This window comes from Salvelinus alpinus, chromosome 1 (genome assembly GCF_045679555.1).
Source record: "Salvelinus alpinus chromosome 1, SLU_Salpinus.1, whole genome shotgun sequence".
Lineage (NCBI taxonomy): Eukaryota > Metazoa > Chordata > Actinopteri > Salmoniformes > Salmonidae > Salvelinus > Salvelinus alpinus.
In genome coordinates this window covers 20,548,528-20,566,025 of record NC_092086.1, presented here as the reverse complement: position 1 = coordinate 20,566,025, position 17,498 = coordinate 20,548,528, and the positions used below count along the sequence as shown (strand labels likewise).

Below are 17,498 nucleotides of genomic sequence, written 5' to 3'. Positions count from 1 at the left end.
GGTGTCAATAGACTATAAACATGGGGCTTAATGTACAGGTTCTGATAGTGAGTGGGTGTCAATAGACAATAAACATGGGGCTTAATGTACAGGTTCTGATAGTGAGTGGGTGTCAATAGACTATAAACATGGGGCTTAATGTACAGGTTCTGATAGTGAGTGGGTGTCAATAGACAAAGGTTGTTTCCGCACAGACTCTATTATTTGTCTGGTACTTGTTTTTCACAGCTGGGGGCTCAATGGGATTCAGTCCATCCATTTTATGTTACAGTATCAAATAGAAGCTGTTACAATATAAAATAGAAGCTGTTACAGTATCAAATAGAAGCTGTTACAGTATCAAATAGAAGCTGTTACAATATCAAATAGAAGCTGTTACAGTATCAAATAGAAGCTGTTACAATATCAAATAGAAGCTGTTACAATATCAAATAGAAGCTGTTACAGTATCAAATAGAAGCTGTTACAGTATCAAATAGAAGCTGTTACAATATCAAATAGAAGCTGTTACAGTATCAAATAGAAGCTGTTACAGTATAAAATAGAAGCTGTTACAGTATCAAATAGAAGCTGTTACAGTATCAAATAGAAGCTGTCACAGTATCAAATAGAAGCTGTTACAGTACCAAATAGAAGCTGTTCTCTGCTCTGTGTTCTGGTGATAAAACCAACTGCCAACTGAACCCACCCTGGAGTCTCCACACCGGGGATCCACATTTACACCACTAGTCTCCTGTCCAGGGGATGTACTTGTACATCAAGCTGCCTCATGCTACAGAAACAGGAGATGGGCTCCTGTGAGGCGTTCTGACTCGCAGAGGCCAAGGCTATTTACTATAGTGACCTCCTTGGCACAGGGACACAGCTAGTATCAGCTATAAGAGTGGAGAAGAACCTAGCTGGAACCAGATAGAACAGGTAGTTTCTCTCTCTCACACACACACACACACACACACACACACACACACACACACACACACACACACACACACACACACACACACACACACACACACACACACACACACACACACACACACACACACACACACACACACACACACAACAGTGGAGGCTGGTGGGAGTAGCAGTGGGAGGACAGGCTCATTGTAATGGCTGGAATGGAATTAATGGAACAGAGTCAAACATGTGGTTTCCATTGGGTCAATCTATTCTGACAAGTGTGACTCGAGGGTTACATTGGTTTACAGCAGGGGGAGGAGGTTACATTGGTTTACAGCAGGGGGAGGAGGTTACATTGGTTTACAGCAGGGGGAGGAGGTTACATTGGTTTACAGCAGGGGGAGGAGGTTACATTGGTTTACACCAGAGGGAGGGGTATTGTAATGGATCCACACGACTACTGGCAGGAGTTACCAGAGTCATTCTACTATGGGAATAGGGAAGCTATTAGGAGCACCTTACTAGATCTGCTCTGAGCTGATTGGTTTACAATAGCCAATACACTCTGGTTAAACTGTTAGATTGACTATTAGGCTACATTTACATTTTAGTAATTTAGCAGACACTCTTACAGTTAGTGCATTCATCTAGGTACATTCATCTAGGTATTCATTCATCTAGGTACATTCAGCTAGGTACAGTTGAAGTCGGAAGTTTACATACACTTAGGTTGGAGTCATTAAAACTAGTTTTTCAACCACTCCACACATTTCTTGTTAACAAATTATAGTTTTGGCAAGTTGGTTAGGATATCTACTTTGTGCATGACACAAGTCATTTTTCAACAATTGTTTACAGACAGATTATTTCACTTATAACTCAATGTATCGCAATTGTAGTGGGTCAGAAGTTTACATACACTAAGTTGACTGTGCCTTTGAACAGCTTGGAAAATTCCAGAAAATTATGTCATGGCTTTAGAAGCTTCTGATAGGCGAATTGACATAATTTGAGTCAATTGGAGGTGTACCTGTGGATGTATTTCAAGGCCTACCTGTAACTGCCAGTTAGACTTACAGGTTATGTCGTTGTTTTGTGTTTGAATTGTGTAACTGACAGTTAGACTTACAGGTTATGTCGTTGTTTTGTGTTTGAATTGTTTACGTGTCCGCTGTGCGGGGAAATGATAAGAGAAGCGGAACTACGTAGCTAATAACTGTTGTAACGGGGATCCTTATTGTAGCAACACACTTTTGGAGGGAAGGCAATCCCGCGCTGTGTTAGCTAAGTTTTCATGTCATCGGGTGTTGTTCATAAAGTTTGAAGCGTATATGTTAGGATGGTAACGTTATAATAATTAAGGATGAAGCGTGAATTCATGCCAGGAATAATAAGTGTGAAGCTTGATTTCCTCCCTTCTGTAATAAGCAGCCAATGAGGTATTTTTCCTTTATTCATGTCTTTAATCTAATACTGTTATAGCGCCAGCTAAACTGTTTATGTATGTAAGCACTTCAGAGTTATACCAAGCTAATAAGTCACTCGTAAGATAAGGTTGTAAGAGTGTGCTTAACTGTATTTTTCATTTACTTTATAGTTCTCACGGAAGGTGATAATTCTGACTAAATCTACAGGATAAAGCCGCCAGTTAAAATCAAGGAACGGTTGTGCTCGTGGTTACTGGAGGGAGCTACACTACCTTCAAACTCAGTGCCTCTTTGCTTGACATCATGGGAAAATCAAAAGAAATCAGCCAAGACCTCAGAAAACAATTGTAGACCTCCACAAGTCTGGTTCATCCTTGGGAGCAATTTCCAAACGCCTGAAGGTACCACGTTCATCAGTACACACAATAGTATGCAAGTATAAACACCATGGGACCACGCAGCCGTCATACCGCTCAGGAAGGAGACGCGTTGTCTCCTAGAGATGAACGTACTTTGGTGTGAAAAGTGCAAATCAATTCCAGAACAACAGCAAAGGACCATGTGAATATGCTGGAGGAAACAGATACAAAAGTATCTATATCCACAGTAAAACCAGTCCTATATCGATATATCCTGAAAAGCCGCTCAGTAAGGAAGAAAGCCAGACTACGGTTTGCAACTGCACATGGGGACAAAGATCGTACTTTTTGCAGAAATGGCCTCTGGTCTGATGAAACAAAAATAGAACTGTTTGGCCATAATGACCATCGTTATGTTTGGAGGAAAAAGGGGGAGGCTTGAAACCCGAAGAACACCATCCCAACCGTGAAGCACGGGGGTGGCAGCACCATGTTGTGGGTGTGATTTTCTGCAGGAGCACTTCACAAAATAGATGGCATCATGAGGGAGGAAAATTCTGTGGATATATTGAAGCAACATCTCAAGACATCAGTCAGGAAGTTAAAGCTTGGTCGCAAATGGGTCTTCCAAATGAACAATGATCCCAAGCATACTTCCAAAGTTGTGGCAGGACAACAAAGTCAAGGTATTGGAGTGGCCATCACAAAGCCCTGACTTCAATCCTATAGAAAATTTGCGGGCAGAACTGAAAAAGCGTGTGCGAGCAAGGAGACCAACAAACCTGACTCAGTTACACCAGCTCTGTCAGGAGGAATGGGCCAAAATTCACCCAACTTATTGTGGGATGCTTGTGGAAGGCTACCCGAAACGTTTGACCCAAGTTAAACAATTTAAAGGCAATGCTACCAAATACTAATTGAGTGTATGTAAATTTCTGACCCACTGGGAACGTGATGAAAGAAATAAAAACTGAAATAAATCATTCTCTCTACTATTATTCTGACATTTCACATTTTTTTAAATAAAGTGGTGATCCTAACTGACCTAAAACAGGGAATTTTTACTAGGATTAAATGTCAGGAATTGTGAAAAACTGAGTTTAAATGTATTTGGCTAAGGTGTATGTAAACTTCCGACTTCAACTGTACATTCGTCTAGGTACATTCATCTGGGTACATTCATCTAGGTACATTCATCTAGGTACATTCATCTGGGTACATTCATCTGGGTACATTCATCTAGGTACATTCATCTAGGTACATTCATCTGGGTACATTCATCTGGGTACATTCATCTAGGTACATTCATCTGGGTACATTCATCTGGGTACATTCATCTAGGTACATTCATCTGGGTACATTCATCTGGGTACATTCATCTAGGTACATTCATCTGGGTACATTCATCTGGGTACATTCATCTGGGTACATTCATCTAGGTACATTCATCTAGGTACATTCATCTGGGTACATTCATCTGGGTACATTCAGCTAGGTACATTCATCTAGGTACATTCAGCTAGGTACATTCATCTAGGTACATTCATCTAGGTACATTCATCTGGGTACATTCATCTGGGTACATTCATCTAGGTACATTCATCTGGGTACATTCATCTAGGTACATTCATCTGGGTACATTCATCTAGGTACATTCATCTAGGTACATTCATCTGGGTACATTCATCTGGGTACATTCAGCTAGGTACATTCATCTAGGTACATTCAGCTAGGTACATTCATCTAGGTACATTCATCTGGGTACATTCAGCTAGGTACATTCATCTAGGTACATTCAGCTAGGTACATTCATCTAGGTACATTCATCTAGGTACATTCATCTAGGTACATTCATCTGGGTACATTCATCTAGTACATTCATCTAGGTACATTCATCTAGGTACATTCATCTGGGTACATTCATCTAGGTACATTCAGCTAGGTACATTCATCTAGGTACATTCATCTGGGTACATTCATCTAGTACATTCATCTGGGTACATTCATCTAGGTACATTCATCTGGGTACATTCATCTGGGTACATTCATCTAGGTACATTCAGCTAGTACATTCATCTGGGTACATTCATCTGGGTACATTCATCTAGTACATTCATCTAGGTACATTCATCTAGTACATTCATCTGGGTACATTCATCTAGGTACATTCATCTGGGTACATTCATCTAGGTACATTCATCTAGGTACATTCATCTAGGTACATTCATCTGGGTACATTCATCTAGTACATTCATCTGGGTACATTCATCTAGTACATTCATCTAGGTACATTCATCTAGGTACATTCATCTGGGTACATTCAGATAGGTACATTAATCTGGGTACATTCATCTAGGTACATTCATCTAGGTACATTCATCTAGGTATATTCATCTAGGTACATTCAGATAGGTACATTCATCTAGGTACATTCATCTAGGTATATTCATCTAGGTATATTCATCTAGGTACATTCAGATAGGTACATTCATCTAGGTATATTCATCTAGGTATATTCATCTAGGTATATTCATCTGGGTACATTCATCTAGGTACATTCATCTAGGTATATTCATCTAGGTACATTCAGATAGGTACATTCAGATAGGTACATTCAGATAGGTACATTCAGATAGGTACATTCATCTAGGTACATTACTCTAGGTACATTCATCTAGGTACATTCATCTGGGTACATTCATCTGGGTATATTCATCTAGGTATATTCATCTGGGTACATTCATCTGGGTACATTCATCTAGGTACATTCATCTAGGTACATTCATCTAGGTACATTCATCTGGGTACATTCATCTAGGTACATTCATCTAGGTACATTCAGATAGGTACATTCATCTGGGTACATTCATCTGGGTACATTCATCTGGGTACATTACTCTAGGTACATTCATCTAGGTACATTCATCTAGGTACATTCATCTGGGTACATTCATCTAGGTACATTCAGCTGGGTACATTACTCTAGGTACATTCAGATAGGTACATTCATCTGGGTACATTCATCTGGGTACATTCATCTGGGTACATTACTCTAGGTACATTCATCTAGGTACATTCATCTGGGTACATTCATCTGGGTACATTCATCTAGGTACATTCAGATAGGTACATTCATCTAGGTACATTCATCTGGGTACATTCATCTAGGTACATTCAGCTGGGTACATTCATCTGGGTACATTCATCTGGGTACATTCATCTGGGTACATTCATCTGGGTACATTCATCTGGGTACATTCAGCTAGGTACATTCATCTGGGTACATTCATCTGGGTACATTCATCTGGGTACATTCATCTGGGTACATTCATCTAGTACATTCATCTGGGTACATTCATCTAGGTACATTCAGATAGGTACATTCATCTAGGTACATTCATCTAGGTACATTCAGCTAGGTACATTCAGCTAGGTACATTCATCTGGGTACATTCATCTAGGTACATTCATCTAGGTACATTCATCTGGGTACATTCATCTAGGTACATTCAGCTGGGTACATTCATCTGGGTACATTCATCTAGGTACATTCAGATAGGTACATTCATCTAGGTACATTCATCTAGGTACATTCATCTGGGTACATTCATCTGGGTACATTCATCTAGGTACATTCATCTAGGTACATTCAGCTAGGTACATTCATCTAGGTACATTCATCTGGGTACATTCATCTAGGTACATTCAGCTAGGTACATTCATCTGGGTACATTCATCTAGGTACATTCAGCTGGGTACATTCATCTAGGTACATTCATCTAGGTACATTCATCTAGGTACATTCAGCTAGGTACATTCATCTGGGTACATTCATCTAGGTACATTCATCTAGGTACATTCATCTAGGTACATTCAGCTAGGTACATTCATCTGGGTACATTCATCTAGGTACATTCAGCTGGGTACATTCATCTAGGTACATTCATCTAGGTACATTCATCTAGGTACATTCAGCTAGGTACATTCATCTAGGTACATTCATCTGGGTATATTCATCTGGGTACATTCATCTAGGTACATTCATCTAGGTACATTCAGCTGGGTACATTCAGCTAGGTACATTCATCTGGGTACATTCATCTAGGTACATTCATCTAGGTACATTCATCTGGGTACATTCATCTAGGTACATTCAGCTGGGTACATTCATCTGGGTACATTCATCTAGGTACATTCAGCTAGGTACATTCATCTGGGTACATTCATCTGGGTACATTCATCTAGGTACATTCATCTGGGTACATTCATCTGGGTACATTCATCTGGGTACATTCATCTGGGTACATTCATCTGGGTACATTCATCTGGGTACATTCATCTAGTACATTCATCTGGGTACATTCAGCTAGGTACATTCATCTGGGTACATTCATCTAGTACATTCATCTAGGTACATTCATCTGGGTACATTCATCTAGTACATTCAGCTAGGTACATTCATCTGGGTACATTCATCTAGTACATTCATCTAGGTACATTCATCTGGGTACATTCAGCTAGGTACATTCATCTGGGTACATTCATCTAGTACATTCATCTAGGTACATTCATCTGGGTACATTCATCTAGTACATTCAGCTAGGTACATTCATCTGGGTACATTCATCTAGTACATTCATCTAGGTACATTCATCTGGGTACATTCATCTAGGTACATTCATCTGGGTACATTCATCTAGGTACATTCATCTAGGTATATTCATCTAGGTACATTCAGATAGGTACATTCAGATAGGTACATTCAGATAGGTACATTCAGATAGGTACATTCATCTAGGTACATTACTCTAGGTACATTCATCTAGGTACATTCATCTGGGTACATTCATCTGGGTATATTCATCTAGGTATATTCATCTGGGTACATTCATCTGGGTACATTCATCTAGGTACATTCATCTAGGTACATTCATCTAGGTACATTCATCTGGGTACATTCATCTAGGTACATTCATCTAGGTACATTCAGATAGGTACATTCATCTGGGTACATTCATCTGGGTACATTCATCTGGGTACATTACTCTAGGTACATTCATCTAGGTACATTCATCTAGGTACATTCATCTGGGTACATTCATCTAGGTACATTCAGCTGGGTACATTACTCTAGGTACATTCAGATAGGTACATTCATCTGGGTACATTCATCTGGGTACATTCATCTGGGTACATTACTCTAGGTACATTCATCTAGGTACATTCATCTGGGTACATTCATCTGGGTACATTCAGCTAGGTACATTCAGATAGGTACATTCATCTAGGTACATTCATCTGGGTACATTCATCTAGGTACATTCAGCTGGGTACATTCATCTGGGTACATTCATCTGGGTACATTCATCTGGGTACATTCATCTGGGTACATTCATCTGGGTACATTCAGCTAGGTACATTCATCTGGGTACATTCATCTGGGTACATTCATCTGGGTACATTCATCTGGGTACATTCATCTGGGTACATTCATCTAGTACATTCATCTGGGTACATTCATCTAGGTACATTCAGATAGGTACATTCATCTAGGTACATTCATCTAGGTACATTCAGCTAGGTACATTCAGCTAGGTACATTCATCTGGGTACATTCATCTAGGTACATTCATCTAGGTACATTCATCTGGGTACATTCATCTAGGTACATTCAGCTGGGTACATTCATCTGGGTACATTCATCTAGGTACATTCAGATAGGTACATTCATCTAGGTACATTCATCTAGGTACATTCATCTGGGTACATTCATCTGGGTACATTCATCTAGGTACATTCATCTAGGTACATTCAGCTAGGTACATTCATCTAGGTACATTCATCTGGGTACATTCATCTAGGTACATTCAGCTAGGTACATTCATCTGGGTACATTCATCTAGGTACATTCAGCTGGGTACATTCATCTAGGTACATTCATCTAGGTACATTCATCTAGGTACATTCAGCTAGGTACATTCATCTGGGTACATTCATCTAGGTACATTCATCTAGGTACATTCATCTAGGTACATTCAGCTAGGTACATTCATCTGGGTACATTCATCTAGGTACATTCAGCTGGGTACATTCATCTAGGTACATTCATCTAGGTACATTCATCTAGGTACATTCAGCTAGGTACATTCATCTAGGTACATTCATCTGGGTATATTCATCTGGGTACATTCATCTAGGTACATTCATCTAGGTACATTCAGCTGGGTACATTCAGCTAGGTACATTCATCTGGGTACATTCATCTAGGTACATTCATCTAGGTACATTCATCTGGGTACATTCATCTAGGTACATTCAGCTGGGTACATTCATCTGGGTACATTCATCTAGGTACATTCAGCTAGGTACATTCATCTGGGTACATTCATCTGGGTACATTCATCTAGGTACATTCATCTGGGTACATTCATCTGGGTACATTCATCTGGGTACATTCATCTGGGTACATTCATCTGGGTACATTCATCTGGGTACATTCATCTAGTACATTCATCTGGGTACATTCAGCTAGGTACATTCATCTGGGTACATTCATCTAGTACATTCATCTAGGTACATTCATCTGGGTACATTCATCTAGTACATTCAGCTAGGTACATTCATCTGGGTACATTCATCTAGTACATTCATCTAGGTACATTCATCTGGGTACATTCAGCTAGGTACATTCATCTGGGTACATTCATCTAGTACATTCATCTAGGTACATTCATCTGGGTACATTCATCTAGTACATTCATCTAGGTACATTCATCTGGGTACATTCATCTAGTACATTCATCTAGGTACATTCATCTGGGTACATTCATCTAGGTACATTCATCTGGGTACATTCATCTAGTACATTCATCTAGGTACATTCATCTAGGTACATTCATCTGGGTACATTCATCTAGGTACATTCATCTGGGTACATTCATCTAGTACATTCATCTGGGTACATTCATCTGGGTACATTCATCTAGGTACATTCATCTGGGTACATTCATCTGGGTACATTCATCTAGTACATTCATCTGGGTACATTCATCTGGGTACATTCATCTGGGTACATTCATCTGGGTACATTCATCTGGGTACATTCATCTAGTACATTCATCTGGGTACATTCATCTAGGTACATTCAGCTGGGTACATTCATCTAGGTACATTCATCTGGGTACATTCATCTAGGTACATTCAGCTGGGTACATTCATCTGGGTACATTCATCTAGGTACATTCAGATAGGTACATTCATCTAGGTACATTCAGCTAGGTAGTCATAGTTACAGTCAAACGTTCCTCAATACATCAGCTATGATCAGTCAGTGCTAGTAAGAGAGGACAGGTGTAGACTAGACTATAGGTACATTCATCTACATCAGCTATCCTCAGTCAGTGCTAGTAAGAGAGGACAGGTGTAGACTAGACTATAGGTTGTATACTGGTTTAGAGTCTGTTTAGTTGTTGTTGTCATCGTTGTTGTTGCTGCTGTTTTTTGACGGTCCATTTTGTTGTCGAGACTCCAATGCTGATGTTTCTAATAAAAATTCAGCCTCCCAAGGAGGTATTGAAGGAGTAGTCCTAAACAGGTTCGACTTTAGTACTCAAATCCAAACAGCTTTGTCTCTCACTCTCTCAAACACATCACCCCTTTTGACTCCTCTAGTTCTCTGTCTTTCTTCTCTCTCTCTCTCTCTGCCTCTTTGCCTCTCTGTAAATTTAGCTCACCTCTAATTCTACCTCTTCACCCCTAACCCTCTGCCCCCCATAGTGGTTAAGTGTCCAGAGTTGTTTTGAGCTACTGGTCAGTGAAACACTGTGTCTGTGAAGAGAGAACATGGCGTCCAGAGACATTTTGGGCTATTAAAAAAAATCTGTATATATATTATTTAACCTTTATTTAACTAAGCTACTGGTCAATGAAACACTGTCAGTAAAGAGAGAACATGGCGTCCCAGAGAGCCACACACCCAAAGTGTTATGTTAAATAAATACACACCCAACACTTGATTTGTAAAATAAAAAAAAACGTGTGTAAACAACGATTCTCAGATTAGGTCATAATTACCCACACGCCCCTGGTCAAAAACTCTATGCAGTTGTATGAATGTATTTGTAAGTGAGAGAATTCTGAATAAAATAAAGAATATTACATAACGTTTTGTTTGGCAATACCTTTGACTAGAGGCCTATGGGACAAACAAACACTACAGGTCAATTGTAATGGATATGATATGCTAACTAAACTCACCAGTGTATCATAATCCTGTGGATTTATTGTAACTGTATAATATGTTATAATAAGAACGGAAACTTTACTAGCAAGCAGTTGTTAACCTTCTAGTTCAATATGCAACGTGCATCACAGCAAGATCCATCCACAGAGTGAACATCAGTGATCTACAGACAACGGCACTGTGAAAACCCTACACTGGTTTAAATACTATTTATTATGTTGCAGTAAGTAACGTATTGCCAACCTCAACAGAACCCTTGTACATGTTTAGATGTGGTAAAACACTTGACACAGACAAAGACGGACACAGACCAAGATGTGTGTACGATTTTCTGTTGTCTAAGAATATTTCCCAGTCCATTTTCTTTTCAGCGCATGGAAATGTCTCTTTTTACTTCCAACCCAAACGAAAAACGAAGTGTTTCTTTCCAGTCTTAATAAACTACTTTCCAAAATGAGTTTGGGTACTGGCTCTTCAAGTCACCTTGGCAACAGCATTGTTTGGAGTAAATTCTGATCTTTTGTCGGGTTATAAAAAGGTTGCTAGCCTACTTATTTATCTGATGAGGTCCTATAGTGCTACACTTTCGCTACACAGAAAACAATTTATAGGTTGAGACAAACTGACAACAATGTAAAAATGTACATTTAAACAATCCTTCATCCATATTATTTGAAATGAAATGGTCCTGAACTCCTCATAAAGAACGTCATAACAATGTAATAAAGGTTGATCCCTACATAATCCCTACATAAATAGCCCATATATATATATATATATATATACAGCGTGTTTACATAGGCCAGGGCATTAACATAGAAATAGGACAGAATAAATTAATTATAATTATATGAATATTACACAAATATTACTTCCCCGAAGTGAAAAGAAACCAACTGAATTGCTGCCAATCGGGCTCTTCCATAAGTAATAGTACACATTTTTCAAGTGAGAAAATAACCCACACGCAATCGGCGTAATACATGAAACGAAAAACAATTAGGCTATTTACTGAACATTTAAAAATATGTAAAAGGATAGACAAAGGTCGCTATGTAGGCATGATGCCATTAAGGTTAGAAAGCAAGGAAGAGGGGGGTTCTGTGTAAAAGAAAATACGCTTTTAAAACCTTGTCTCGCATGCAAACAGCGCATGAGTTCACCAACCTAACAAGGGATACAATAACGTTCTCAATGGTAATATTGAACATACCACGTTTTGCCCTCTACGTCGCGCTGTGCACTTGGGGGAGTAGTCTCTGACGTCGGACAACTTCTCACTGCCAGCCTTGGTCCGTTACCCCAGCAGAACGAGAACCTTGTCTTGTCTCTCTATATTACGTCTGGTTTGACGCAAATAATAACGAAGGGTTCTCTGGAGCGCTCAACTTGATCATTGGTATTCGGAATCCTATACAAAACTTCACAGGCGCCACGTTGTAGCAGTGTAAGAAGCATGATCTGTCGATCTTGCCAAGATATCAAGAAGACCAACTCCCTTCGTCTTTTGATTGGCTCTGGTCTCCCTTCACAGTCCCTCCCCTCACAGTCCCTATAATATTACAAAATACACACAGGGCCGACATCAGTGGTTCGCTTCAGATTGGTTTCTTTAGTTAGCTGCATGTTGGCCGAAGTGTTTGAATTACATGCCACAAATTCGCAACAAATTTAATTTGGTATAAGGTCATTTCCATGTCAAGTGTCCTTTTTAGGCACTGTAGGAGATACAACCTTTGTAGCCTAGTGCATGACGGTAAACAATCAATTCAGCTTTAAAAGATAAGCACTCTAATTTATTATTCTTTAGAAAATATCTTATTCATTAGACAGCGTCGACGTGAAAGCGTTAATCTGACATTGTTACCGTGTCTTTAGGTATTTAAGACCCTGCCTACTTTATAAACGTAGTTTTTGACGTACTCTTAGTATTAAATGAACTCTTCACAAGTAGCACTATTTATTGAATGTTGAATGACAGTCCAATAGTTTTCATCGACTGGTCAGTTCATATGTAATAACTTTATCCACAGGGGGGAGCTCTAGGTTATCACATGGGATTTCATGAGCTCATCCTGAAAACACACACACGTTTAGACTTTTTTTTATTAGTCAAGCTAGCTACAGAGAGCTTTACACCTGCCCAAAGGGGGTGGACACTGGACACATATACACTCATAACATAGGTACACTGTGATGCCCATATTATTAATGACTTGCATCCCATTAGGATGAGATAGGATAGGATATTACCCCTCCAGTGTGAAAAACCCGGCAGCGATGCAGTTCTTGAGACAAACCGGTGCGCCTGGCAGCTACTACCGAACCCTGTTCAAAGGCACTTAAATATTTTGTCCACCCTCTGAATGGCACACATACACAATCCACATCTCAATTGTTTCAAGGCTTAAAAATCCTTATTTAACGATGCCCTTCATCTAAACTGATTGAAGTGGATTTAACAAGTGACATCAATAAGGGATCATAGCTTTCACCTAAATTCACCTAGTCAGTTTATGTCATGGAAAGAGCAGGTGTTCATAATGTTTTGTACACTCGGTGTATTTTATTGTCCCGAGGGAGAATTTGTCTCGGACAATTAAAAATGTCTGCTACTTCTACATAGAATACATAAATAGATAGAATTACATCGTACAGCACACAATAACACCATCCATCCTCCTCTCTACCCACACAATAACATCACCATCCATCCTCCTCTCTACCCACACAATAACATCACCATCCATCCTCCTCTCTACCCACACAATAACATCACCATCCATCCTCCTCTCTACCCACACAATAACATCAACATCCATCCTCCTCTCTACCCACACAATAACATCACCATCCCTCCTCCTCTCTACCCACACAATAACATCACCACCCATCCTCCTCTCTACCCACACAATAACATCACCATCCATCCTCTCTACTCACACAATAACATCACCATCCATCCTCCTCTCTACCCACACAATAACATTACCATCCCTCCTCCTCTCTACCCACACAATAACATCACCACCCATCCTCCTCTCTACCCACACAATAACATCACCATCCATCCTCCTCTCTACCCACACAATAACATCACCATCCATCCTCCTCTCTACTCACACAATAACATCACCATCCATCCTCCTCTCTACTCACACAATAACATCCCCATCCATCCTCCTCTCTACCCACATAATAACATCACCATCCATCCTCCTCTCTACCCACACAATAACATCACCATCCATCCTCTCTACCCACACAATAACATCCCCATCCATCCTCCTCTCTACCCACACAATAACATCCCCATCCATCCTCCTCTCTACCCACACAATAACATCACCATCCATCCTCCTCTCTACCCACACAATAACATCACCATCCATCCTCCTCTCTACCCACACAATAACATCCCCATCCATCCTCCTCTCTACCCACACAATAACATCACCATCCATCCTCCTCTCTACCCACACAATAACATCACCATCCATCCTCTCTACTCACACAATAACATCACCATCCATCCTCCTCTCTACCCACACAATAACATCACCATCCATCCTCTCTACTCACACAATAACATCACCATCCATCCTCTCTACCCACACAATAACATCACCATCCCTCCTCCTCTCTACCCACACAATAACATCACCATCCATCCTCCTCTCTACCCACACAATAACATCACCATCCATCCTCCTCTCTACCCACACAATAACATCACCATCCATCCTCTCTACCCACACAATAACATCCCCATCCACCCTCCTCTCTACCCACACAATAAGTTAATTAGTTCATGCCAAGGTAAGGTTGTGACTTGGTAGCAACATGACTGGCTAAGCTCCAGTTCCACTGTTGTCATCCTTAAGTACCACTAGGCTTCCTTACCAAAACCATATGGTCTGGTTACCACTAGGCTCTCTTACCAAAGCCATATGGTCTGGTTACCACTAGGCTTCCTTACCAAAACCATATGGTCTGGTTACCACTAGGCTCTCTTACCAAAACCATATGGTCTTTTATACAACTAGGCTTCCTTACCAAAACCATATGGTCTGGTTACCACTAGGCTTCCTTACCAAAACCATATGGTCTGGTTACCACTAGGCTCCCTTACCAAAACCATATGGTCTGGTTACCACTAGGCTCTCTTACCAAAACCATATGGTCTGGTTACCACTAGGCTTCCTTACCAAAACCATATGGTCTGGTTACCACTAGGCTCCCTTACCAAAACCATATGGTCTGGTTACCACTAGGCTCTCTTACCAAAACCATATGGTCTGGTTACCACTAGGCTTCCTTACCAAAACCATATGGTCTGGTTACCACTAGGCTCCCTTACCAAAACCATATGGTCTGGTTACCACTAGGCTTCCTTACCAAAACCAATATGGTCTGGTTACCACTAGGCTCTCTTACCAAAACCATATGGTCTGGTTACCACTAGGCTCCCTTACCAAAACCAATATGGTCTGGTTACCACTAGGCTCCCTTACCAAAACCATATGGTATTTTATACCGCTAGACATGGTCTGGTTACCACTATGGTCTGGTTACCACTAGGCTTCCTTACCAAAACTGTATGGTCTGGTTACCAAAACCATATGGTCTGGGCACCACTAGGCTTCCTTACCAAAACCTTATCCCCATTAGTTCCTTCCAAGGAAGCAGCTACTCTTCCTGGGGTATATTATGGATCCCCATTAGTTCCTTCCAAGGAAGCAGCTACTCTTCCTGGGGTTTATTTTGGATTACCATTAGTTCCTGCCAAGGCAGCAGCTACTCTTCCTGGGGTTTATTATGCATCCCCATTAGTTCCTGCCAAGGCAACAGCTACTCTTCCTGGGGTTTATTATGGATCCCCATTAGTTCCTGCCAAGGCAACAGCTACTCTTCCTGGGGTTTATTATGGATCCCCATTAGTTCCTGCCAAGGCAACAGCTACTCTTCCTGGGGTTTATTATGGATCCCCATTAGTTCCTGCCAAGGCAACAGCTACTCTTCCTGGGGTTTATTATGGATCCCCATTAGTTCCTGCCAAGGCAACAGCTACTCTTCCTCGGGTCCAGCAACATTAAGGCAGTTTTATCCAATTTAAAATATTACATGACATTACATTTCATAACACTTTTCACAACACATTAAGTGTGTTCCCTCAGGCCACTACTCTACTATCACATATCTACAATACAAAATGAATGTGTACAGCATGTGTGTGTAGAGTGTGTCTTGTCATGTGTCTGTGTAAGCGTGTGTCTGTACCTTTGTGTGTGTCTTTTCACAGTCCCCGCTGTTCCATAAGGTTTATTTGTATCCATGTAGTCATGGCTCTATGCAGTACAACTTGAGGACCTTAGCTGCTGTATCATATATTATCACAATACTACTGTATATAGTTACTGTACTTGTTGCAACTAATTCATGGAGACACACGTAACACGAATGCCTACACCGCTGAAGTAACACCATTCATATGATACTATGCACCGTGTGATGTCTATGTGTGTGTGTGTGACGTCTATGTGCCTGTGTGTGTGTGTGACGCCTATGTGTGTGTGTGTGTGTGTGTGTGACGCCTATGTGTGTGTGTGTGTGTGTGTGTGTGTGTGTGTGTGTGTGTGTGTGTGTGTGTGTGTGTGTGTGACGCCTATGTGTGTGTGTGTGTGTGTGTGTGTGACGCCTATGTGTGTGTGTGTGTGTGTGTGACGCCTATGTGTGTGTGTGTGTGTGTGTGTGTGTGTGTGTGTGTGTGTGTGTGTGTGTGTGTGTGTGTGTGTGTGTGTGTGTGTGTTTGGGTGTGGTTGTGGGTGTGGGTGTGGGTGTGACGTGTGTGTGTATCATCCATAACCGGTTAGAGAGAGAGTGCGAGGCATTGTGGCAGACATGTCAATGAAGAGAGACTGAAGCTATGTGACGTTATGACCCTGGACAAACCAGCTCCACCAGAATACAGACACCATGACAGAATGATAGAGAGGGAGGGAGAGAGAACCAAACACAGCCACACCACATGGATCCTATTATCTCACTGGTAGTTACAAGTCAGTTATGAATGGAGGAAAGCCACAAAGCCACCAAACCATGTCAGCACACAGACACAAGTCCTATGAAACACAGACAGTGTGGTTTATAGGCAGCATTATGTGGGTCATGTTTTGTAATGTGGAGTCAGAGGTTGAGTTGAGGATTCTCCAGGTCCTGTCGGACCTACGAACACACAGGAGGCATATCTGACCTCAATGATCTTACAGAGGAGGGATTGGAAATGTTATAAAACGGACCAGCTTCAGAAGTTGGTGTAGAGGATCAATCAGATAAACCTGGTGAGGAATTGGAGAGTCAACTTGCAGGTCCCAGGATATGAAGACTACCTGCACCGCTGGCAGCAGGCTCAAATGATCACAGCCCTGGGGCCTCCATCGACCCATTGCTTCCAGACCTCCAGGATGTGTGTGTCTGGGTTGTGAGCATAAAGATGTTTATGTTCTCTGTAAGTTAACGGACAATAAAATACATCTCATCTTATTATCATGTATTAAAGGTACAAAC

General features: G+C 40.9%; 1 protein-coding gene across 1 annotated transcript in view; it reads right to left on the bottom strand.

Moving 5' to 3' along the window:
• The window catches only part of slc6a16a (solute carrier family 6 member 16a), a 35,399-nt gene extending 22,978 nt beyond the window's left edge, over nucleotides 1–12,421 (bottom strand). The window contains exon 1 of the mRNA XM_071403868.1: nucleotides 12,145–12,421. The gene's annotated coding sequence lies outside the window, so the exon portion shown is untranslated. The remainder of the gene's footprint in view (nucleotides 1–12,144) is intronic.
• Between the last annotated feature and the right edge of the window lie 5,077 nt (nucleotides 12,422–17,498).